Source organism: Aquarana catesbeiana, linkage group LG05 (genome assembly GCF_042186555.1).
Source record: "Aquarana catesbeiana isolate 2022-GZ linkage group LG05, ASM4218655v1, whole genome shotgun sequence".
Taxonomy (NCBI): domain Eukaryota; kingdom Metazoa; phylum Chordata; class Amphibia; order Anura; family Ranidae; genus Aquarana; species Aquarana catesbeiana.
Window position 1 is genome coordinate 615,940,221 of NC_133328.1, and position 24,282 is coordinate 615,964,502.

The window sequence follows — 24,282 nt, forward strand, 5'->3', positions numbered from 1 at the left end:
AAATCTGGTCCTGTTACCCAAGAGACTGTGCCGTTACCTGCCACCATTTCTGGTACTCACAAGGAACTGCTGCGTCTAGATGCCATAGCCTCACCTTTGTTCCCTATCATTTTGGGCATGCCTTGGCTCCAGGCATCCAGCATCCAGCATTCATTGGGATTCAGGGAAGATTGAGTTCCTCTCCTGCTACTGTCTGCAACACTGCTTTGCCAAACCACCTTCTCCTCTATTGTGTATGGGCTCGGATACTGAAATTTGTTCTTCTATCCCTGCACCTTACCGAGACTTTGCTGACGTATTTAGTAAGAAGGGTGCAGAAACTCTCCCGCCACACAGGCCTTATGATTGTCCAATCGAGCTCCTCCCAGGGGCTGAAATTCCATTCGGGCGAATCTTCCCTTTAACTGAACCTGAACTTACCGTCCTGAAAGACTACATCGATGACAGTCTAAGAAAGGGGTTTATCCATCCCTCCACGTCCCCAGCCTGGGTGGGAATTTTCTTTGTTGAGAAGAAAGGTCATTCCCTTCGCCTGTGTGTGGATTACCGGGATCTCAACAAAATAACGATTAAAACTCGCTACCCTTTACCTCTGGTGCCAGAGTTGTTTCAGAGACTCCGTTCTGCCGTCATCTTCACGAAGCTGGACTTACGTGGGGCATATAACTTGGTACGCATTCGTGAAGGTGATGAATGGAAGACAGCTTTTTGTACCTGATTTGGACATTTTGAATGTTTAGTAATGCCTTTCGGACTTTGCAACGCAGCAACGTTCCAGCATTTTATCAACGATGTCTTCCGGTACTATTTAGACTTATTTGTTATAGTATATCTGGATGATATTTTGATTTTTTCTTCTTCCTAAGAGGCTTATTGGGGACATGTCAGAAAGGTTCTGGCCCGACTCAGGCAGCGCGGCCTATACGCGAAACTCGAAAAGTGTGAGTTTGAGTGCCAAAGTATCCAGTTCCTGGGCCTCATTCTATCCCCAGACGGCATAAGAATGGATCCCCAGAAGGTCTCTGCCATTCTGGACTGGCCAGCTCCCACAGACAAAAAAGGGGTGCAACGCTTTATCAGATTTGCAAATTTCTATAGGAAATTTATCAAGGGATTCTCCGCAATATATTCCCCCATCATCCAATTGACAAGACAAGCCCAACGATTCCAGTGGTCTCCTGAGGCGCAATCTGCATTCAAGACTTTGAAGGGACTCTTTACAGCCGCACCTATACTCCGGCATCCGGACCCTGCCCTACCTTTCGTCCTTGAGGTGGACACCTCGGAGATGGCAGTAGGGGCAATTCTGTCTCAATGTCAAGGGGCCAAGTCGTTACTACATCCTGTGGCATTCTTCTCCCACAAGTTGTCCCCGGCTGAGAAAAATTACGACGTGGGAGACCGTGAGCTTCTTGCGATTAAGGCTGCTCTTGAAGAGTGGCGATATCTGCTGGAAGGGACAGCCCACCCAATCTTAATATATACTGACCATCGGAACTTGGAGTACCTATGAGCCGCAAGACATCTGAAACTACGGCAGGCCAGGTGGGTGCTATTTTTCATGAGATTTGTTTTTCACATCACCTACAGGCCAGGATCAAAGAATGTAAAACCGAATGCTCTGTCTCGCATGTTTGGTGTGTCGGAAGATCCTGCTCCCCCTGACACCATCCTGTCCTCTGGGAATTTCCTCTTGTTGCAAGAAGATTTCATGTCTCAAATTAAGCAAGCCTCTGTTTGTATCTCGTCTTCTTCTGGAATGAGGTTACAAGCAAAGGAAGGCCTGTTATGGTACAACAACAAGATCTTTGTACCAGAAAATTTGCAAGTTACTGCCTTGGGTCTCTGCCATGACCATGCCCTTGCAGGCCAGTTTGGGTTCCATAAGACGGCTGAACTTTTTCAACGAACCTTTTGGTGGCCCTGCTTAAGAGAGGACTGTAAAAAGTACATTGAAACTTGCACTACCTGTGTCAGCAATAAAACCAGCAGGACTAAAGCCTGGGGTCTGCTGCGACCCTTGCCAATCTCGGATAGACCTTGGCAAATGATTTCAATGGATTTTATGGTTGAACTTCCCCCTTCCAAAGGTTACTCTACCATCTTTGTGGTCATAGACCGTTTGTCAAAGATGGCACACTTTCTGCCAATGAAGGGTACCCCTTCAGCCTCAGAGACAGCAAGGATCTTTATTAAAGAAATTGTAAGACTGCATGGACTACCTGTCAATATTGTGTCAGACCGCGGGGTCCAGTTCACATCCAGATTTTGGAGAGCCTTGTGTGAGTCCTTGAAGATTGAACTGCCCTTCTCCTCAGCGTATCACCCACAGATCAATGGTCAAACTGAGAGGACTAATCAAACGCTGGAACAGTATTTACGCTGTTTTACTTCCTTCTCACAGAATGATTGGGTGGCACTGTTACCATTAGCGGAGTTTGCATAGAACTCGGAACACTCCGCTATCAAGCAATCCCCGTTTCTGGCAAACTATGGCTTCCATCCTTCATTCCTGAGTACCACAGCTCCTGAATGTCCTGTTCCTGTAGTTCAAGACACAATGGACTTCTTCAATTCCAACAATCAGCTGTTGCAAAGGACCATGGCCAAAGCTCAGGAAGACTATAAGAAGTCTTTTGACAAAAAGAGACGGGGAGATCTGATACTGGAACCCGGCGAGCAGGTATGGCTAGCCACAACTAATCTTAAGTTAGCTTGCCCCTCTAAAAAATTAGGTCCTAAATTTTTGGGGCCATTCCAGGTGAAGAAGAGGATCAACGATGTGGCCTATGAGTTGGCACTTCCAGACTCTTTTAGAATCCACCCAGTCTTCCATATTTCTCTTCTGAAACCTGCATGTCCGGATCCATTTCCTGAACGAAATAGTGGTCCTCCTGAACCTGTAATGGTGAATGACGAAGAAGAGTATGAAGTAGAAGCGATCGTGGACTGTAGGAAGAGACGGAATCAGGTTCAGTACCTGGTCAAATGGAGGGGGTATGGACCCGAGGAGAATTCGTGGGAGCCAGAGGGCAATATTCATGCCGAGAGACTTGTCCAAACCTTCTGTCAAAACCATCCAGAGAATCTTGCTCAGTTGGGCATCCGGAGGCTGCACGTTGGAGGGGGGCAATGTCAGGATGTGCATACCAGCAGAGAGATCCGCCTCCCTACAAGAGCTCTGAGGCGCAGAAATACACGCATTCCTGTTGTCCATAGGAATTGGGCCCTGGCGCGAACTGGTGCGCAAACAGAAGCCGCCGCGCACGACGCTCGTGCGCACACATGAGTGACGCTGGCGCCAGTGAGTCTATTTAGGCACAGCCAGTACCCAGCCCCAGTGCTGCTTCGTCTTCAGCTCTGTGCATCCTGTTTCCTGAAAACCTGTATCTTGATCCCAGTTACCTATCCGGCTTGTCTTGACCATCCCTTGATCTCCACCTGCACCGACCCCGGCTTGTCCTGTGACCATCCTCCTGTCTTTTCCTTGGCTCCTGTTTGCTTATCTGGCTTTTGACCTCGGCTTGCCTCCTGACTACGAACCTGCCTGCACCCTGCATCCGATTGTCCTAGCTGTGTATGACCCAGCCTGCCTGACCTTGCTTCTTCATTACTGCCATCCACACCAGCTGCCTGTCTGTCAGTCTTCCTGCTGAAGTCTGCCTCTGTCTTCTCCATCCCTTCCAGGACTGTTGTCCAGCTACCAGCTAAAGACTCTTGGCACTCGTGCAACTCTGTACCTTGGTGCCTTCTGTTCCCACTATCAGAGGTCCAAGTCAGAGGTGTAAGGAAGGCCTTGCTCATCCATTCAGGCTCTTCTACCAGGTATGTGATAGTTTAGCACATGGCTGTATTATCACAGTTTTTGCATCCCTTCATTTTCTGCTAACATCACTCTCTGTTTAACTTGCCTTTATGAACCAGTTAAACAAGTTAATTAGGAATGTTGGCCTATTCCTCCATGCAGATCTCCTCTAGAGCAGTGATGTTTTGGGACTGTCGCTGGGCAACATGGACTTTCAACTCCCTCCAAAGGTTTTCTATGGGGTTGAGATCTAGAGACTGGCTAGGCCACTCCAGGACCTTGAAATGCTTCTTACGAAGCAACTCCTTCGTTGCCCGGGCGGTGTGTTTGGGATCATTGTCATGCTGAAGGACCCAGCCACGTTTCATCTTCAATGCCCTTGCTGATGGGAGGAGGTTTGCACTCAAAATCTCACGATACATGGCCCCATTCATTCTTTCATGTACACGGATCAGTCGTCCTGTTCCCTTTGCAGAGAAACAGCCCCAAAGCATGATGTTGCCACCCCCATACCTCACAGTAGGTATGGTGTTCTTTGGTTGCAACTCAGAATTCTCTCTCCTCCAAACACGACGAGTTGTGTTTCTACCAAACAGTTCTACTTTGATTTCATCTGACCATATGACATTCTCCCAATCCTCTTCTGGATCATCCAAATGCTCTCTAGAAAACCTCAGATGGGCCCAGACATGTACTGGCTTAAGCGGGGGGACACGTCTAGCACTGCAGGATCTGAGTCCCTGGCAGCATAGTGTGTTACTGATGGTAGCCTTTGTTACGTTGGTCCCAGCTCTTTGCAGGTCATTCACTAGGTCCCCCCGTGTGGTTCTGGGATTTTTGCTCACCGTTCTTGTTATCATTTTGACCCCACGGGGTGAGATCTTGCTTGGAGCCCCAGATCGAGGGAGATTATCAGTGGTCTTGTATGTCTTCCATTTTCTAATTATTGCTTCACACCAAACGTCTTGCCTATTGCAGATTCAGTCTTCCCAGCCTGGTGCAGGTCTACAATTTTGTTTCTGGTGTCCTTCGACAGCTCTTTGGTCTTCGCCATAGTGGAGTTTGGAGTATGACTGTTAGAGGTTGTGGACAGGTGTCTTTTATACTGATAACAAGTTCAAACAGGTGCCATTAATACAGGTAATGAGTGGAGGACAGAGGAGCCTCTTAAAGAAGAAGATACAGGTCTGTGAGAGCCAGAAATCTTGCTTGTTTGTAGGTGACCAAATACCGTATTTATCGGCGTATAACACGCACCGGCGTATAACACGCATCCCAATTTAGGAGGGAATTTTAAGGAAAAAAAAACTTTTAGGAGGGAAGTTGAAGGAAAAAAAACTTACATTTAAATGCCCATCATTGCAGCCTTCTCAGTGCAGCCTTGCCCCAGTGCAGCCTTGTCAGTGCAGCCATGTCAGTGCAGCCATGTCAGTGCAGCCTTGTCAGTGCAGCCTTCCCCAGTGCAGCCTTGTCAGTGCAGCCTTGTCAGTGCAGCCTTCCCCAGTGCAGCCTTGTCAGTGCAGCCTTGTCAGTGCAGCCTTCCCCAGTGCAGCCTTCCCCAGTGCAGCCTTCCCCAATGCAGCCTTGCATCCTGTGATCCCTGCCATCCTGTCTTTCAAAATCGCCGACCGCGATTTGAAAATGGCGCCGCCGGCGCCGAAATACACAGAGCCGGTCCTCGGCTCTTCTCAGCGGCTCTCGTTTACTTTCGGCTCCACTCGTAGTCCCGAGCGGAGCTATCCGAACCTAGCCGAGTACACTCAGCTAGGTTCGGGCGGCGCTCGAGTGAAGATGAAAGTGGCCAAGAAGAGCCGGGACTGGCACTGTGTATTTTGGCGCCGGCGGCACCATTTTCAAATCGCGGTCGGCGATTTTGAAAATCTGACAGCTCCGGATCGCAGGGGATCGGCGTATAACACGCACCTGCGATTTTCCCCTGATTTTAAGGGGAAAAAAGTGCGTGTTATACGCCGATAAATACGGTACTTATTTTCCACCATAATTTGCAAATAAATTCTTTCAAAAATCAGACAATGTGATTGTCTGCATTTGTTTCCACATTTTGTCTCCCATAGTTGAGGTATACCTATGATGACAATTACAGGCCTCTCTCATCATTTTAAGTGGGAGAACTTGCACAATTGGTGGCTGACTAAATACTTTTTTGCCCCACTGTATACTCCTTAAGGTGATTATAAGGTTAGAAGTTCTGTATATGTGCATTAAGTGATAACAATTGCCAATTATAACTTGTGTTTATTCATACTCTTTATTGTGTTCTGTTACTTATCTCAGTAAACTTTTCTCAGTGGTTTAGTGATATCGTGTGAGTTTCTCATTGCTAACGTCACATTGCAGAATGGAACCCAAGGTGTCAGAGGTAAGAGAGGATCTGCAGAGTCAGGGTAGCCAGTGGGATATAGAGTCACTCAGCAGCCCTCACGGGGGTACCGCTACAGTAGTTTATTTAAAAAAAAGTTTTTTTCCTGAAACTTCCCTCTTAAATTGAAGGTGTGTGTTATATGATATATGATATATATATTCTTTTTATTGAAAATTTTCACTGTGAAAACTGGTACCGGAAAAAAACAGGGACTTGGGGGCATACCCCGGCCAATTGCTGCACATAGCCATGTAGATAACAGTGTACAACTCACTGTGCATCTCTAAACTAAACATATTTAACTAAAAAACAAAAAGAAAACAAAACAACCAACACAAAATTGAGGAGAAATCTTTCCCTGCGGGGCTATACATGAACTATATTTAATAAGAGATACATTTAATGAATATTGCACCTATCAATTATTTAAATATTTTGTATTTCTGATTTATTTAACTTGATGTGATTGTAGCCGTATTAGTGCAATTGTGACAGAGAAAATTGAGAACTGTCCGTGATACTTTTTTAATTTGCATTAACATACTTTACATACATTTTTCAGGACAAGCTTTCGGTGTATGTCCCCTTCTTCAAGGTCCAAGCAGTACTGATTCACAAATGTTTTATTTAATTTTTAATTTTTAATAAAAATTTGTGAATCAGTACTGCTTGGACCTTGAAGAAGGGGACATACCCCGAAAGCTTGTCCTGAAAAATTGTATGTTAGTGCAAATAAAAAAAGTATCACGGACAGTACTGTTTTCTCTGATTTATTTAAGAGAGAGATTAGCAGCTTGGCACTTATCTTTAAAAATTATCATGCTGTATGGTGAGGTGGATTCACTAGAAATGTACAGCAGCTGCAGAGACTTGGTTGTTTTTTTGCACAGTTTTTATAATTTGCACTTATCACTTTAATAGATTGGCGCTGATTGCTTTCTACTCACGATATATCAACAATCCACTTGGATATCCTTTTGATGAAAAAATTGGTTATAAAGGCACTAAAGATGTTATTTTGATGAATTGTTTTGTAAATCTTTGACTTTGGACCCAAGGGTTTTTTTTTTGTTCTTTTGGGTGAATTGGATATTTCTGTCCAGGTAAAATTAGACAGGAAGGGGATTTTAATATATATTTTTTAATATTCTAAATGGGTTTATTGTGATTTCAATTCAATAAAGATTTTGTTTTTGTTTTAAAAAAAAACAAAAAACGAGCTTTGGGTAACGGTTACTTATGCACTACAAAAAGTCCATATGCTTGCAATTTTTAACTGAATAAGATAATCCAGGAACAGGTGCGCATTATAGGCACCCATCCCTTCTCTTCTTTGTAAATTTGCATTGACTATAAAATGAATACAATATATAAAAAATAAAAGCTGCACCCTGCTCATTTAAGTGCAGTCCATCCCTGCTGTAGAGCAAGTAACCAATTGAAAAGTCAGTCCAGGTCTCCATGAAGCCAAACCCCTCCTTCCTACACCAGTTCTTCAGCCACTTGATAAGCTCCCTAAGCTCCTGCTGCCTCCTTGGTGTGGCTTGAGGTACAGGCAGTATTTCTGAAAATGCTGCCTTGGAGGTCCTTTTCTTCAATATAGCCCCTAAGTCCCTGAAATCATTTTATAGGGCACTCCATTTTCTTCTAATGATGTTATCATTGGTTCCAATATGTATCATGACAGCTGGATCCTTCCCAGCCCCATCCAACAATCCGTCCATCCGATCTGCAATCTCCCGAACTCGTGCGACCAGGAAACAATATACTGTTCGTCGATTGTGGTCATTCTGACAGATTGCCCTCTCTGTCCCTCTAATAACAGAATCCCCTACCACCAGGATCTGCCTATCCTTTTCTTTAAGTTTACCCTCATCTTCATGGGAGGAGCTATTCAAATGGCTACCCTGGTATTTTGGTGGGTTCTCAACATGAACTTCACATTGTGCTGGAGTCTCAACATGAATGTGACATTCAGGTGGTGTCTCAATGTGAATGTCACATGCTGGTGGAGTCTCCGTGTGATCATCACATGCTGGTGGAGTCTCTGTGTGAACATCACATGCTGGTGGTGTCTCCATGTGAACATCACATGCTGGTGGAATCTCCATGTGAACGTTCCATGCTGGTGAAGTCTCCATGTGAACGTCACATGCTGATGGTGTCTCCGTGTGAACGTCACATGCGAGTGGTGTCTCTGTGTGAACGTCACATGCTGGTGGAGACTGCTTGTGAATGTCACATGCTGGTGGAGTCTCAATGTAGTTTTCATATTCTGTCTCGCTCACTGGGGTAGTCCTGCCTTGTGAGCTGTGTCTGCAGTAAATACCGTGTTCATCTGCAATAAAAAAAAGAAGAATCAGATTTAGCACCTTCACCTACATTATATATATATATATATATATACAGTATCTCACAAAAGTGAGTACACCCCTCACATTTTTGTAAATAATTTATTATATCTTTTTATGTGACAACACTGAAGAAATGACACTTTACTACAATGTAAAGTAGTGAGTGTACAGCTTCAAAATAACCCAACATCACAAAATAACCCAGCTATTATTGTCTAAACCGCTGGTAACAAAAGTGAGTGCACCCCTAAGTGAAAATGTCCAAATTGGACCCAATTAGTAATTTTCCCTCCTCAGTGTCATGTGACACGTTAGTGTTATTAGGTCTCAGGTGTGAATGGGAAGCAGAGCAGGTGTGTTAAATTTCATGTTATCGCTCTCACTCTCTCATACTGGTCACTTGAAGTTCAACATGGCACCTCATGGCAAAGAACTCTCTGAGGATCTGAAAAAAAAGAATTCTTGCGCTACATAAAGATGGCCTAGGCTATAAGAAGATTGCCAAGACCCTGAAACTGAGCTACAGTACGGTGGCCAAGACCATACAGTGGTGTAACAGGACAGGTCACCACGGCTGCTACGATGATGTTCTCAAAGGCCTTGAAAACCCTTAGGTTGTGCCTCGCTTAATTTCTGATTGTAAATCAGTGTGTAAAACACAAATATTAATTTTCACAAAGTCTGCAGCTTCAAAGTTTTTAGATCTTTTTCTCAGATATTACTATGGTATACTGAAGTACAATTACAAGCATTTCATAAGTGTCAAAGGCTTTTATTGACAATTACATGACGTTTATGCAAAGAGTCAATATTTGCAGTGTTGAACCTTCTTTTTCAAGACCTCTGCAAACTCACCCTGGCATGCTGTCAATCAACTTCTGGGCCACATCCTGATGGAAGCCCATTCTTGCATAATCAATGCTTGGACTTTGTCAGAATTTGTGTGTTTTTTTTGTTCACCTGCCTCTTGAAGATTCACTACAAGTTTCCAATGGGATTAAGTTCTGGGAAGTTTCCTGGCCATGGACCCAAAATTTCAATGTTTTGTTCCCCAAGCTACTTAGTTATCACTTTTGCCTTATGGCAAGGTGCTCCATTATGCTGAAAAAGGCATTGTTTGCCACCAAACTGTTTTTGGATGGTTGGGAGAAGTTCCTCTCTGAGGATATGTCTGTACCATTCTTTATTCAATGTTCTTAAGCAAAATTGTGAGTGAGCCCACACATGAATGGTCTCAGGATGCTTTACTGGACTGATGGTACTGCTCACATTTTCTTCTCCGGATGGATTTTTCTGAATGCCCCAAAAAATCAGGAAGGGGATTCATCAGAGAAAATGACTGGGGAGTCCTCAGCAGTCCAATCCTTGTACCTTTTGTAGAATTTCAGCCTGTCCCTGATGATTTTCCTGGAGAGAAGTGGCTTCTTTGCCAGGCCATCCTTCAAAAGTCTTCTCCTCACTATGCGTGCCTTTGCCCTCATACCTGCCTGCTGCCATTCCTGAGCAAGCTCTGCACTGGTGGTGGCCCGTTTCCGCAGCTGAATGAACTGTAGGAGACGGTCCTGGTGCTTGCTGGACTTTCTTGGGCCCCCTGAAGCCTTCTTCACAAATGCAGTGGAAATGTTATTTTGGAAGTAAGTTCATTTTCATATCAAAGAGGGACTTTGCAATTAATTGCAATTCATCTGTTCACTCTTCATAATATTCTGGAGTTTATTCAAATTGGCATCATAAAAACTGAGGCAGCAGACATTGTGAAAATTAATATTTGTGTCATTCTCAGAACTCTGGCCTTGGTTGGCCCCATGCTCTCCAGTGAGCCATAAGCATGAGCTCAGCAGGATCGTGTTGGACCTCTGTAGAAAGACCACTCCTTCCACACAGAAAGCAAAGGTCCTTCTCTACGGAATGGTGGCAGGGGACAGGCTTCTCTACTCAACCTGTGGCTGCTTTCTAAGGGAAAGCAGCTGTAGGAGTTTGCACATCTTTTGTTTTTAAACACCTAGAGTGTATTTTGGTATAAACTGAAAGTTCAGTTGATCTTTAAGCATTTCAGTTTGTTCTGTTTCAAATGCCACTTTATGCATTAACACCTAGTCTGTCTAGACTGTATGGTCACCTGCTGACTGAGTTTTTGAAGTGTAAGAATATAATGATTTTCTTAAGTCCTGTTTGTGTGAAGAACTACCATTGACTAAGGGAACATGGAACATGAAAGCAGCTGGGATGGTCTAGCTCACATGTGTCAAACACAAGGCCCCCGGGCTGAAACCGGCCCAAAAGGGCCATTTATGTGGCCCTTGCACCTCTCCTGCAGTTGCTGCCCCCTCCTCATCTTTACCCCTACCTTGTCTTAGCAGTCGGTAGCAGAGGAGGACAGAACTCCTCCTCCAGGTCCTGTGCTTGCAGCCAAGTAGAGGCTTTTCTCTGCCCCCTCCCCTGTCCCAACAGTCGGCAGCAGAGAGAAGGACAGAACTCCTCATACAGAACCGGCTCCCTCTGTGCAGATGCAAATACCCCTAATTTCCATCTCCCCTGGCCTTCTCAGCATTTAGCAGACTCTGGCAGCTGACTCCAGCCCTCCTCTGGCCCTCCTCCAGACCCTGCACTTTCTACTTTCAAAGGGGGGGTTGCACTGTGATGTAAGGAAAGGTGGGGGGCACTTGACTTCCGATGGTGGTAGGGCTTTTGACATCTGATGTAAGGGGGGGGGCACTCTGGACATCTGGTCTTACATATACAACTAGCCCTTTGAGGGCAACCATAATGCTAATGTGGCCCAGGATTAAATTGAGTTTGACACCCCTGGTCTAGCTAAAACCGAACTATCATTAAACAGGAGGGCAGGACGGATGAAGATACCAAATCACATATGTAAACAAGTTGTAGTGGCCTGAGACTGCCACTAGATGTCAGCATGCAACAAACAATAGTAACCTTATATAGCTAATTACAGCAACAGAAAAAACAAAAAGATGTGGGACAGAACACAGCTACATAAATTGCTAAATCCCCAGAAGAAATCAGATATGTTCCCAGATAAACAATCTACAGTGTTATTGTAGCTGCAGTTTAATGATTTGGACAGCCTGTTATCAAAATTGATTTTTCTTTTGCAAGTAGAAAAAAGTCTCAGCTCAGAACAAGTTAAGTTCTAAAAACAGCTTGGCATAGCTGTTCCGATACTTAACATGCATTTGGAAGAAACACCTTTCCATCTGCAAATGAACAGTTAATTTATACAGGACTAAAATGTAACAAAAATAGCGCATTTTTCACAAGATACATTCTACGCATCATCAGAACAGTAGATAAGCTCAGTAATTAGATCTATGATCTGCTCAAGTGTACCTGTCATTGGTAAGCATTTTGAGGGCTACACTAAGATTGCTATGCAATGCAGGTCCATTGGCACAGTGCATTGGGGTGCCATTCAGATTAAATAACACCGCATTACACCAACATATGTAACATACTTTGCTGCAATAGTGTGAATGGGCCCTGCAGGCAAACTATTGAGGCTGCAAGACTGACCTTCTGGAAATGCTGGCTGCCTGACTGTCATACTGACCATACTGTTTGACCCATTCTGCATGTAGCACACTCTAGTGTGCTAGAGTAGGTAATGTTAGGATTTTTTTTAGTGTAGGTAAAATGTTTTGGCTTGGCTGGCAGCCAAGCCCGTGTTTGAATCTGAGTCAGGTGAGTGATCCAGGGAGGCTGGTATGACTCAGCAGGCAGCATCTCTGGTACCTCCCCCTACTTCTGGAACTTGTGAGAAACTTCCAGCAGAATGGGAAGGAGGTTAGGAGGAGCAACCAGAAGTATTCATGAGAGCCCTCACCAATCCCCAACAGATGGGTTGGCAGGGGGCAAGCCCCCTCAAATACTCAGGGTCAGGCCAGCGGGGGCAGAAGAATTTGGGGGAAGTTGGAGATGGAGTGCTAGGAGGCTGTTGTGGGCCCTTGAGGGTAACCCCCTAGTCTGAGGGGTGACCTCAGGCCTGGGAGCTTGGGTGCAGGAGGGATCCTCTGACAACCCAAGGAGAAATCCTGTCCAGTGGCATGGGAGCAGATGTGAGGACAACAGGAGCCAGTGAGCATGTCCATGAGATCTCCAGTGGGAAGACAGCCAGGAGGGCTGGTGAGTGAGACAGTTGTGAAAGACTTAGAGACAGCCTTAGAGGACTGGGGAGAGTAGTCTAGGATGGATGCAGAGTCAGTTTGGGAGACTGTGGAAGATTAGCCAGGAGGGCTAGTGAAAGGGGCAGCTTCAGACAGGTGGGCTGGCAGTACCTGAAGAGGTGGTGCTGGGATCAGTAGCCACAAAGGACAGCAGAGCACTAGGACTTTACTACACAACCAAGGGGCCTGTGGTTCCTGTCTGTAATGGGCTTTCACTTCATATGACTGAGCCCTTTTTTCAGATTACCTAACAGGGGGCCAGCTGGTCCTGGGATTTTTGGTGCTACAAGTGATGTGCTGGAGGAAGCTGAGGAGTGTGTGCAGGGCCGCTGATAGGGGGGGGGGGGGCACCAATCTTCCTGTAGGGAGCCTGGGCACACAGGGGGGCCCAAACAGCAGGGGGAATCGGTATGGTTGGGTGGAGGGGCATTTGCAGAAGAATGCCCTGTGCGGTTCTCTGCAGCAGCTTAAAGCCAGTTTCTCCCCCTCCTGCCAGCTTTCAGCTGCTGCAGGAAGAGACACAGGGCATTGTTCCTGTAACTGTCCCTGACACTGATCTCCCTCCCTGTTCTGCCTCCTTCTGATTCCCCCACCCCCCAGTGTGCCCCCCTGTCACTGTGCCAACCCCCGCCCCCTTTCTGCAGCGCTGCAGGCTTCACGGTCCTGTAACAAATTAAAAAATAATTATAATTAAACATTGCAACAAATCATTTTAATTAATTGTAAAATAAAATAATTGTAAAAATGTTAACATTCTTGAAAAAAAAATTATATATATATTTTTTAAAAATGTAAAAAAACTATTAAAGGGCTAATTCATACAGGTTCTCTATTATGTTTGTGTCCGCTAATTATTATATTGTATTTTTAGTGAAAACATGGTCTTGATATATTCAGGGAAGGGGCCCTGCCAGGTAGACTGTCCCTGAAGAGTTTTACTAAAGCAAGTGGACATCCCATAATACCCCACCCCCATCCCTTAATAAAACACAAAAAAAAACAAAGCACTGGACCGCTTCCTGACTGCAGTATGCTTGTAAAGATGTGGTGTGCCTGGCTGTGCAGGGTGGGGGATCCTTTTCTACTTGGGGTACACAGATTAGGAGTATAACTTTTTATTACTTGTTGAATTTTTTAGGAGAAAGCATAAATACCACTGGAACAGTGTGAAAGCCTGACAACAGACATTTCCAGAAAGAGGTTATCAATAGCCTAGGTTTCTATCAATGCAGGGTTCTTGTGATAAGATAAGAAATAGTGTACTATTAAAGTGTTTGTAAACCCTTACAGACCACTTTAACCTACAGGTAAGCCTAGATTAAGGCTTACCTGTAGGTGCAAGAAATATCTCCTTAACCTACATGGTTACGGAAATATTTTCCTAAAAACGGGCACCGATGTCTACGGCGCTTGCGCGCCGTAGACAACGGTGCAGACGCACTGAGCGTGCCGTTAATGAAGGCGATCATACAGTCACTGACGGCTCCCACGCTCATGCTCCGGAGTGACGTCATCGCTGCTCCGGCCAGTCACAGCACCGGAGCAGCGATACCCGGAAGTCACTCCGAGTATCATGGCGGCGACGGAGGAGGTGAATGAGGGTCACTTCTGGGGCTTTGATCTCAGGTAAGTAATTCATAATGAGCTAGTATGCTATGCATACTAGCTCATTATGCCTTTGTCCTGCAGGGTTTTTTTTTTTTTTTTTAGAGAGGGTTTACTTCCTCTTTAAAGAACAGGTCCAACCAACAGGTTCACGTTAAATCAACCTCTCATAATATAACAGCTCATACCTACCTCCTCTTCACTATAAGCCTTCAGAAGTGAGGAGAAGAAGCTCTGTCTAAGCTCCAAGTCAACCCTAGTTAGAGCTTACAGATGGCTTAGGACTCCTCATACACAAAAGTACAGGGTATTTCTCTTCTGTGTGTTTGGACCCTGCCCTAAGTTGTACTGTCCCTAGCTGAAATGTAGTGCTGCAGGGCTGTTGTCAGCCTATGTATGTGTAGTGCTATGTCACACATTCACTCGTTGTCTTCAATGATCAGTCTAGGGTAGTTGTTTTTTTTGTTTGAGAACTTGGAGTTTAGGCAGGGTTACACCTCAGAAATTTACTTGCCAGTAGTAGTTATCCTGGTTGATTGTTAGAGATCTATTGATTTCTCCCTAAATTTGGCCTTGTTGCACTTTTCTCTTCTACCACTAGGTGGCCGGGTACTTGGTGGTCCTAGATATGTGAAGGGCAATTCAAGGTCAGATTATGGGTATATGGGGTATCTCAGCCAATGGGCAGGGGTTTTCTTAAATCCCTTCTCCTGCTGGGAGAACCTATATATTCGGGTGGAGTCAGGTGATCAATGTTCTGTGCCACCTGGATAATTGTCTGGGTGGACGTTTGTTGTATTGCCCGAGCTGCTAGGCCGGAGCTTGGGCCTATCCTGGGCACATCTGGCTGCTAGGCTGTTTGAGAGCCTATCCAGAAGCAAGAGAGCAGCACAGGGTTGGGACTGCAGCTTGCAGTCCAACCAAAAGTGACAGACAATAGCAGCCCGGGCAATACGACACACGTCCAACCAGACAGCCTTCCAGGTGGCACAGAACACAGATCACAGATCACAGATCTCTGTAGAACCAGGGTCACTCTCTTTGACTTCTGACCCTCAGGTCACTCACCTGAGGCTGGACGGTAGCAGGGGCCTGGGAGAGACAACATGCCTGCTCCCAGACTGGAGCTCTCCTCTCCAGGAAAGACCTCGTGCTCAGTGTGTCCAAAGAATAAATACCCAGTCCCAGCATCCTTCAGGGCCACCCTCCCTGGGATTGGCTGGAGTGGTATTAGTATTCAAGCTGTGTTTTGCAGAGCGTCCACCTATTCACCCAGAACCTTCTATGGCTACCTGGATACAGAGGAGGCCAGAGGCAAAACCAAACAGCAGCTGAGCACACTGAATAGGCTACACTAATCAATTGCAGCTTCTCTGTTAAGCAAGGGAACAAGACTATATTACACTAATCCTACCAATCCTAGCACCTACCTATAAGGGTGCTACATATGGATTCATATAGTTCTTCTTTCATTAAGTTTCCCATAAGTTCAGGTTTATCATTTGCTTCTGCTGACTGGTTGGGGAGGGTGTCTGGCAATAGCATGGGAAGATAAAACAACTCTGAGTTATGAATGATTATGTCTCGCTGGCCAACAGTGGTGGTGCCTCCATAAGGGTGCATGGGTTCCGCCCCCTCTCTCCAGCCACCCCCTCTATGACCTATGACCAATGGATAGATTCATAGCATGAATCTATCCATGGCCACCGCTACCACCCCCTATTCAGGCGCCCGGCCCCTTTTCTGGCGCCTGAATTATAGTAGCGGGGGTTGTTTTTGAAGCACCTGATTAGAGCCATAGGCTCTTATAGGCATCAAAAAAGGTGACCTGTGAGCGCCATGCTTGGCACTTGCAGTTCACCCAGGTGTGTCAGAACAGCAAATGAATATTTGCTTTCCTAACACTGAACCGCCTCTCCACCAATCAGGTGCTCGGGTCTGTTACCCGTCACCTGATTAGCTGAAAAAACATGCGCTGTGATTGGACACCTATCAGGAGGAGAGGACAGGAGGAGAGGGTGGGAGGGGACACATGGAGGACACTGCTCGCTGACATCACCCGCTGGCCCACCGAGACTGGGTAAGTGCCGGACAGACGGCGGGCAGGCGGTAAGTGGTTGGGGGGGTCACAGTGGCAGCATTTGATGGACACAGTGGCAGCATTCGATGGACACAGTGGCAGCATTTGATGGGTACAGTGGTTGCATTTGATGGCACAGTGGCAGCATTTGATGGGCACAGTGGCAGCATTTGATGGGCACAGTGGCAGCGTTTGATGGGCACAGTGGCTGCATTTGATGGGCACAGTGGCTGCATTTGATGGGCACAGTGTGGCTGCAATTGATGTTTTTTTTCAGAATTTTTTAAGTTTGTTTGCGCCCCCCCCAAAATATTTGAGTACTAGCCGCCACTGCTGGCCAACCACTAGGATGTTTATTGCCTGTGGTGCATGCTAAGCAGGGTATAAATATTTGGAGTGACCTTCTGGATGCTTTCTTGCCTTCTGGGCCTTGTCAGGAAAAGAGGCTATATGTTGGAGGCTTGTGACTCCCAGGTCTGCTGCCTGGGGAGACCTATTGCCAAACAAGACGCCTGAGCCTGGAAGATCTTCATACTGTCCTACTGGAGCCTTCATCCAGGGAAAATAAGGCAGGAAGGTGGCTTTTTGGATTGGAGCACCAGAGGAGAATACTTTATTGCTGAAGAGTGTCCTGCATAGCTGGTAGTAGCTACTGCTGATGGACATTACAGGGAGTTATGGTGGCACATCCAAGGAGTATGTGAGTTGCCTTGGAGCTGCTCCACAGTCTGAAGAGTACAGAGTGCAGGTTTCAGCTTAAAAGTTCCTTTTCTGTATTGACTGTTCTTCTTAATGTGACTGCCATCCAATTCCTTCCACCTCACAAAGAGTTAAGCATTAACTCTTGCTACAATTTTAGTATCTTAAGGGAATATATACCTTTCTTAATGTATGTTAAATGTTATGTGATTGTCAATTGATCAGTGTATGGTAATTAGAAGGCTCACTAGAGCCTGCTGTAATATAGAAGGGATATTTAAAGGCAACGCATACTAGGAAACAGTTTTCCACAGCCTTGGAGGTTTCCCTCAGCTCCCATGTCATTATCGCATGACCATATCCTTCAAGCAGCATAAGATGTTCTAAACCTATAGAAAAAAAAGTTAGTAATCTCCATAACTGTAAAAGCTCTTGGAAGAGAAAAGATGTAGGTTTCACCTAGATAAGATCAAAGTGGATGGACACTACTTATGGTGGTTGATAGCACCTTTACCATCTAACTATAAAGATGGCTGAACGGGCTGTTTTGTAGACATGTAGGTAAAGGATAAAAGCCCCTTTAAGGAAAAAAATAAGTAGAGAGAAATGGAGATATATAGGTACATAAAAAAGGGGGATTGAAAAAGTTACCTTAGATTCCCTTTAAGTTAATAAGATTCAAAACTGATTGCACAGTATGTGCCTACAAAAATCTCATCTGATCTGCAAGTGACCAAGAAATAGTCAGTAATTACAAAGCCCAAGTAGCACATTGGCTTACTGTGGAGCAAAACAGCAGTATGCAATGCATTATACAGTATGTTCTATGAGCAGAAAAATGAAAATAGCTCAGAACCAACCTACAATCAGCTCAAGGCAAATGTGGAATTATTAACAAATGATCTAAATTGCAGTACATTAGAAGTTAGTAAGGTGTAGTGTATTATTATATGTTGAGCGGCACTAATGATTAACTGTATGTAGGTATGAACACCAACTGGTAAAGCTCATTCTGAGGGCAAAACATAGAACTATACAGCTAGTAGTGGTTAGTCACATCCAACTGGAATTATTATCTAATGCTTAAGACATTGTGTAGCTTCTCCAAGCCACTTCTTCACTTCCAACCAATTTGGAACTCAAGATGTGGCTTGGAGAAGCTATGAAAGGTAAGGTCAACAACATTACAGGACAAGTCCAGCTGAATGTGAGTAACTACTACTAGCTATTACAGTGTTTCTCAACCAGGGTGTCACCAGGGTTCCCCCAGGGTGCTGTGAGCCGGAACCCAGTTTGCCCAGGATCAGTGTCATGAGTTGCCATGATGTGGACATGCCAGTCACCAACACCATGACAACCAATGAGGTTCTATGGCCAGGACAACCGGCACTATTCATTGCTATGGGGAGGGCAGCTGGCTCGCCTGCCCCATGGCAACACATGACTCTTAGACCCCTTTCACACTGAGCCACCCCGGGCGTCAGCGGTACAGCGGCGCTATTCTTTTAACCCCCCACTAGCGCCCAAAAAGGGGTTAAATCAGCGGCGCTTTGCTAGCGGTATAGCAGCGCTGCCCCATTGTTTCAATGGGAGGGGGCGGTGGAGGCACGGTGTATTCACTGCTCCTACACCGCTGCAAAGAAGCTGCTGGCAGGACTTTTTGTGATGCCCTGCCAGCGCAGCGCCCCAGTGTGAAAGCACTCAGGCTTTCACACTTGGTTTGCAGCTGAGGCTTTTTTCAGGCGCTATTTTTAGCGCTGTAGTGCCTGAAAACCGCCTCAGTGTGAAAGGGGTCTTATACAGGGCAGGCATTATGCAGGGCCGCCCCCAGCATTCGGGAGAAGACAAAAGTCTGCCTCCTCTAAACCTGTTCCACCTCCCCTCCTCTGCTGCGCTGTTGGAGCCAAAAGGTAGGGTTCTGATGTGAAGAGGGGACTGCTTGGCTCTGTGATGGGGGACTGTGTGATTTGGGGGCTCTGTGATGAGGTGACTCATGCATAGGGGACCTCTGATGTATAGGGGCAACTCTGATATGATGGGGGCTCTCATGTATATTAGGTCCTCTGATGTGATATGGGCCTCTGAAGCAAAAAGGTGATTCTGACATGAAGGGGAGACTCTGATGTGATGGAGGGGATCTATAATGTGGAGGGCTTCTGATTTGAAGGTAATTTTATCAAGGTCTTTGTGTACATTATCCCAGGCCCAAGTTTTCCATTGATAAGTGACATTTACATTTTTAACATTTTGGACTGGGGTGACATGAGATTGTATACTTTTAAATAGTTCCACAACTAAAAAAAAGGTTAAAAAATGCCGAGCTATACCATGACGTGGATAAATGGGAAACTTCACAGTCCTAGCTACAAAGTTGTATTGAAAAAAAGTACTTGGTCATCAAGTTCAACCAAAGTAAAAAAAAAAAAAAAAAGGAAACCTACAGCTGATCCAAAGGAAAGTAAAAAAAAAATACTCATAAATTTTGTCCTGAATTTCTCAAAAAAAATCTTCCTAGTCCTCAGAGACATTTGGATAACTTCCTGGGTCAACACTCTACAATAATAGTTCCTTTAAATAATATTAGCTGTTTATTTTTTTTGCTTTTAGACCCCTTTTTAAATCTGTGTTGTGAAAGACTAGCTCATAGCTTTCCAGCTGCATTGAAGTTATATGGCGGGGAGGGAGGAGAAAACAGTAAGAGGAACTTACATCCTTGGCTGAAACTCCATTTTAACACATGTATGTACTGCTACCCCCGAAGGAGCCACTGAGTAGATTCCCAGGGTTCTCTTCCAAATAATTGCCCTACAGACAGGAACACAATTCCGAACACTCTTTAGACTCATTATCCAGTGTAGTGGTATTGTTTTTTTGGATGTGTAGCACCCTCTACCATGGGTAGGTGCTAGAGTGAGGCTTTTTGGTAGGTTCTGTCAGCACAGGTAAATTTAGGCAGGCCTATGCTGCAAGCTGGGCCTGTTTGTTTTGATCTGGGGGCAGGGAGTGGTTAGTGTAGCAGTGGGTGTGACCACCTGTACTTTAGTTCTGAGGCACCTTCCCTGCTTCCAGGGAGAATGTTCTGGAACTGGAGTGGCAGGCAGCTCATGTGAGGAGCCCTGACCAATCCCCAACTGGAATTGGCAGGGGGCAGGCCTCCCATATAAGCTGAGGTAACAGGCCACTGGGAGGAGTTGTCGGCCGGGAGAAGTGGAGAATGGAGTACTAGACAGCAGCAGGAGTGCCGATCGCGGGAGGAGGCCCGGGAGAGCTATGAGGGAGCTTCACCCTTACACGGTCATGGATGAAGTCCTCATCATTACACAGTCATCGATGAGGAATTCATGGAGCAGAGGGGCAGGAGAGGCTGTTGGAACGTACAGGCCGGTTAAGTTCTTCACCATGGACTCGGGGCAGAAGAAGGTAGGTGAGTGTACCACAGTGGAGTGCTGGATGTGGAGACATGCCAGGGAGTCTGTGAGGGAACTTCATCCTTACACGGTCATGGATGAAGTCCTGATCATTACACGGTCATTGATGAGGAGTCCTGGAGCAGAAGAGAGACTGTGGGGAATAGTGTCAAATCGATGCGGCCAGAGGGCGCAGGATTTGCAAACTGGGCGAGCTGGGAACAGTAGTCCACCGTTCAGCACATGCTATTAATCTACTAGGCCTCCGGGGAGAGGTACTGCAGGCCTCTGGCCTAGTAGCAGCAATCAATCAGAGTCAGCATTAGAGACTATTCAGAGTGGGATCTTTTCCATATAGAAGAGGATGTGACAGGAAACATAATGTGCTACAGAATAAGTTTATGCAAGAGGGAAGGATTCCTGGGAGCAATAGTCTGCAGGAGTTACGCAGAGGAGGAGCAATAATCTTCATGGTGATGCAGGGAAGAGACTGTAGATGTTATATAAGTGCATCATTTCTTCAAGGCTCAACCAACAGTCTAATTTATAAATATGGCAAAGTAATTTGATCTATGGGCATCCCATATACCCCTTTCCCCAACCAAGTTATATCCCCCAATAAACAAAAACAAAACAAAGCAAAAGACTGTTCATTGTCTTAGAGGTGATATATGGAGGTCTGGCAGCAGGGTGATATGGTGGATGTTAGTTACTAGTGGCAACACACCGCTACAGATGCTTTAATGAAAACTTGAACTTGGATAGGTAGTGGGTAATTGTAGAATACTCCAGTAACCTTTAAAAGCGATTTGAGGACACTAAACTTTCTGCTTTAGAACTTCGAGCCAAGTCCTTGCACAAGTAAATGATGGACTGAGCTTTGTCGTAGCAACCTGAGAAGATTAATCTTCCTCTTGGAATTCCAAGCAAAGTCCTTTCACTAAGAATTAAATAGACTAAGCTCCTCAGGACTCCAGACACAAGGTCCCCAAGCTGAGAGCATAAGAGGTATGGCAGCAGCACACAGTCTCTAGGATCTCTCACACCAGTCTGACACTTTCACTCCGTGATACCAGACTAGATCCTCAGAAGACTGCCACTAAGTCAGCTTTGGCAAACTCTCAGCAAAATAAGCACAATAAATAAGGCAGGATTGCCTAGGGGCAAACAGCCCCCCCTAGGCTGTGATCCCCTCCTCAGGGAAAAAGACCCCTCTGCTTTCAGTCTGAGAGTATTTTTACACACTCTGTCACCATCTGGGCACCTCTCCCCTGGGATTGGCCAGGGATGCTAAATATTAAGCTGCTGATTAGACTCTCCCTGCACACTATCTTCCAGAACATTGGTGGACAAACAGGGGCGGGGCAGTTAATCCTGCAGCCATTGAAACACAGAACAGACCAGAACAATCAAACACAGCTACACCGATTACAGTGAGTCAGAACTAAATTTGCCTAGCACGGAAATGAAGCTCCACTGAATAGTGTGGGCCAAACTAAATTTAACTAATCTAGCACCTATCTAGGAAGGCGCTACATGTATTTGATGATTTTTTTAATTAGGTTGAGTTGGGGGCTCAGGAAGGCTGGAGATGAGCTTTGTTCTGGAACAATTCAAAATGTCAGATTTTCATTTTGAAATACCATACCATACAATTAATATATTTATTTGTTCCAATGAGAATGGTATCCATATGCCTTTGTTACCAGGAATAATAGAGATATGAATATCCCCAGCAGGGACACAGATAGCTAATGATGAGGGGAGTCTGATGCAGGGGCGGACTGATAACTAATGGGGCCCCCCCGGGCAATAGGAGATTATTGGGCCCCCAGGCAATCAGAGATTATGGGGCCACACAGTACACACACACAAGTATACAATCACACGGTATACACATACATGTACACCCAGTATACACAGACAGTTGTAAAAAAAACACAGATTTATGCATACTGTCCCTGGTTTTACTGAGGCTGGCAACCCTGATGGGGCCCCCTAGTGGCCCAGGGGCCATCGGGCATTGCCCGAGTGGCTCAATGGTCAGTCCGCCCCTGGTCTGATGTGGTGGGAGGGACTTCTGATGTGATGAGGGGGGCCTCTGATGTGTTAGGGGTGTGCTATGATGAGGTCTCTGATGTGATGAGGGACTCTGATGTGATGAGGGACTCTGATGTGATGGAGGGACCTTTAATGTGATGGAGGGACTTTGGTGTGATGGAGGAGGACTCTGATGTGATGTTAATTTCATCAAGGAGGTTCTATGCATCATCCCAGGCTCAGGTTCCCCATAGATGATAAGTAACATGTACATTTTAGACTGGGGTGTGTTGAGATTTTGCATACTTTAGGATGCCGAGACTGAAAAAGGTTGAAAAATGCTGGTCTACACAAGGGAGGCTTGTACAGGTAGCATAATCACTTGTTGACAAGGAACTTTTTGTTTGCAAATTTAAATTAGTATTGTTTGGGATAAAATTACTTACTTCCATCAAACATATTATATATATACCAGTATATATATATATATATATATACATATATATATATATATATATATAATATTTTTAGCAGACACCCTAGAGAATAAAATGACGGTCGTTGCAATATTTTATGTCACACAGTATTTGTGCAGCGGTCTTTCAAACGCCATTTTTTTCGAAAAAAATACATTTAATGATTAAAAAAAAACAAAACACTATAGTTAACCTAATTTTGTTGTATAATGTGAAAGATAATGTTATGCTGAGTAAATAGATATCTAACATGTCACGCTTCAAAATTGCGCATGCTAGTGGAATGGCGACAAACTACGTTACTTAAAAATCTCCATAGGCGACGCTTTAACATTTTTTACAGGTTACCTGTTTAGAGTTACAGAGAAGGTCTTTTGCTAGAATTATTGCTCAAGCTCCAACGATCTTGGTGATACCTCACATGCGTGGTTTGAACCCCCTTTACACATGCAGGCCCGACTTACGCATGCGTTCGCCTCTGTGTGCAAGCATGGAGGGATGAGGCGCTTTAAAAAACTTTTTTTTTTTTTTTTAATTTTTATTTTTTATTTTCACACTGTTCCTTTATTTTTATTTTTTTATCACTTTTATTCCTATTACGAGGAATGCAAACATCTCCCTTGTGATAGAAATAAGCATGAGAGGTCCTCTTTATTGAGAGATCTGGGGTCAAAAAGACCCCAGATCTCTCATTTACCTTTTAAAGCAAAAGCAAAAAAAAAATGTTTAACTTAAAAAAAACAAAAAATGTTTATGCTTGGGAACCGGAAGTGACATCAGAGGTTGCCCTCACATGACTTCCTGCCCAGCACACGGCTGTATGGAATCGCTTCCAGCCTTTACCGATGGGTGAGGTAAGCCTGGAACCAATCAGGAAGCGGTGGGAGGGGGGTGGGGGTTTTAGTCTCCCGCTGCCTCTAAAAGTGATCCCACGGTGAATGTGCCTGCGGGACCACTTTTACCTGACGCGGAATTGCCCATAGTAAAAAATCATACTGGGGTTATGGCAGCTAGATGCTGCCATAACCCTGGTATTAAAAGTCAAATTAATGACGTATTTTTTACTATGGGCCGGCCAGCAAGTGCACATACAATATAACCATCTGGGAAGATTTTGTTGACATAAATGGTCATGCAACAGGGTCTTTTTAAGAACTTTCTTTATTTGAACCAATTGGTGAGAAATGCCAATACAATTATCATTCCTGTGACAGTGACATCCATTGCATGTGTACACAATAGGCACGGA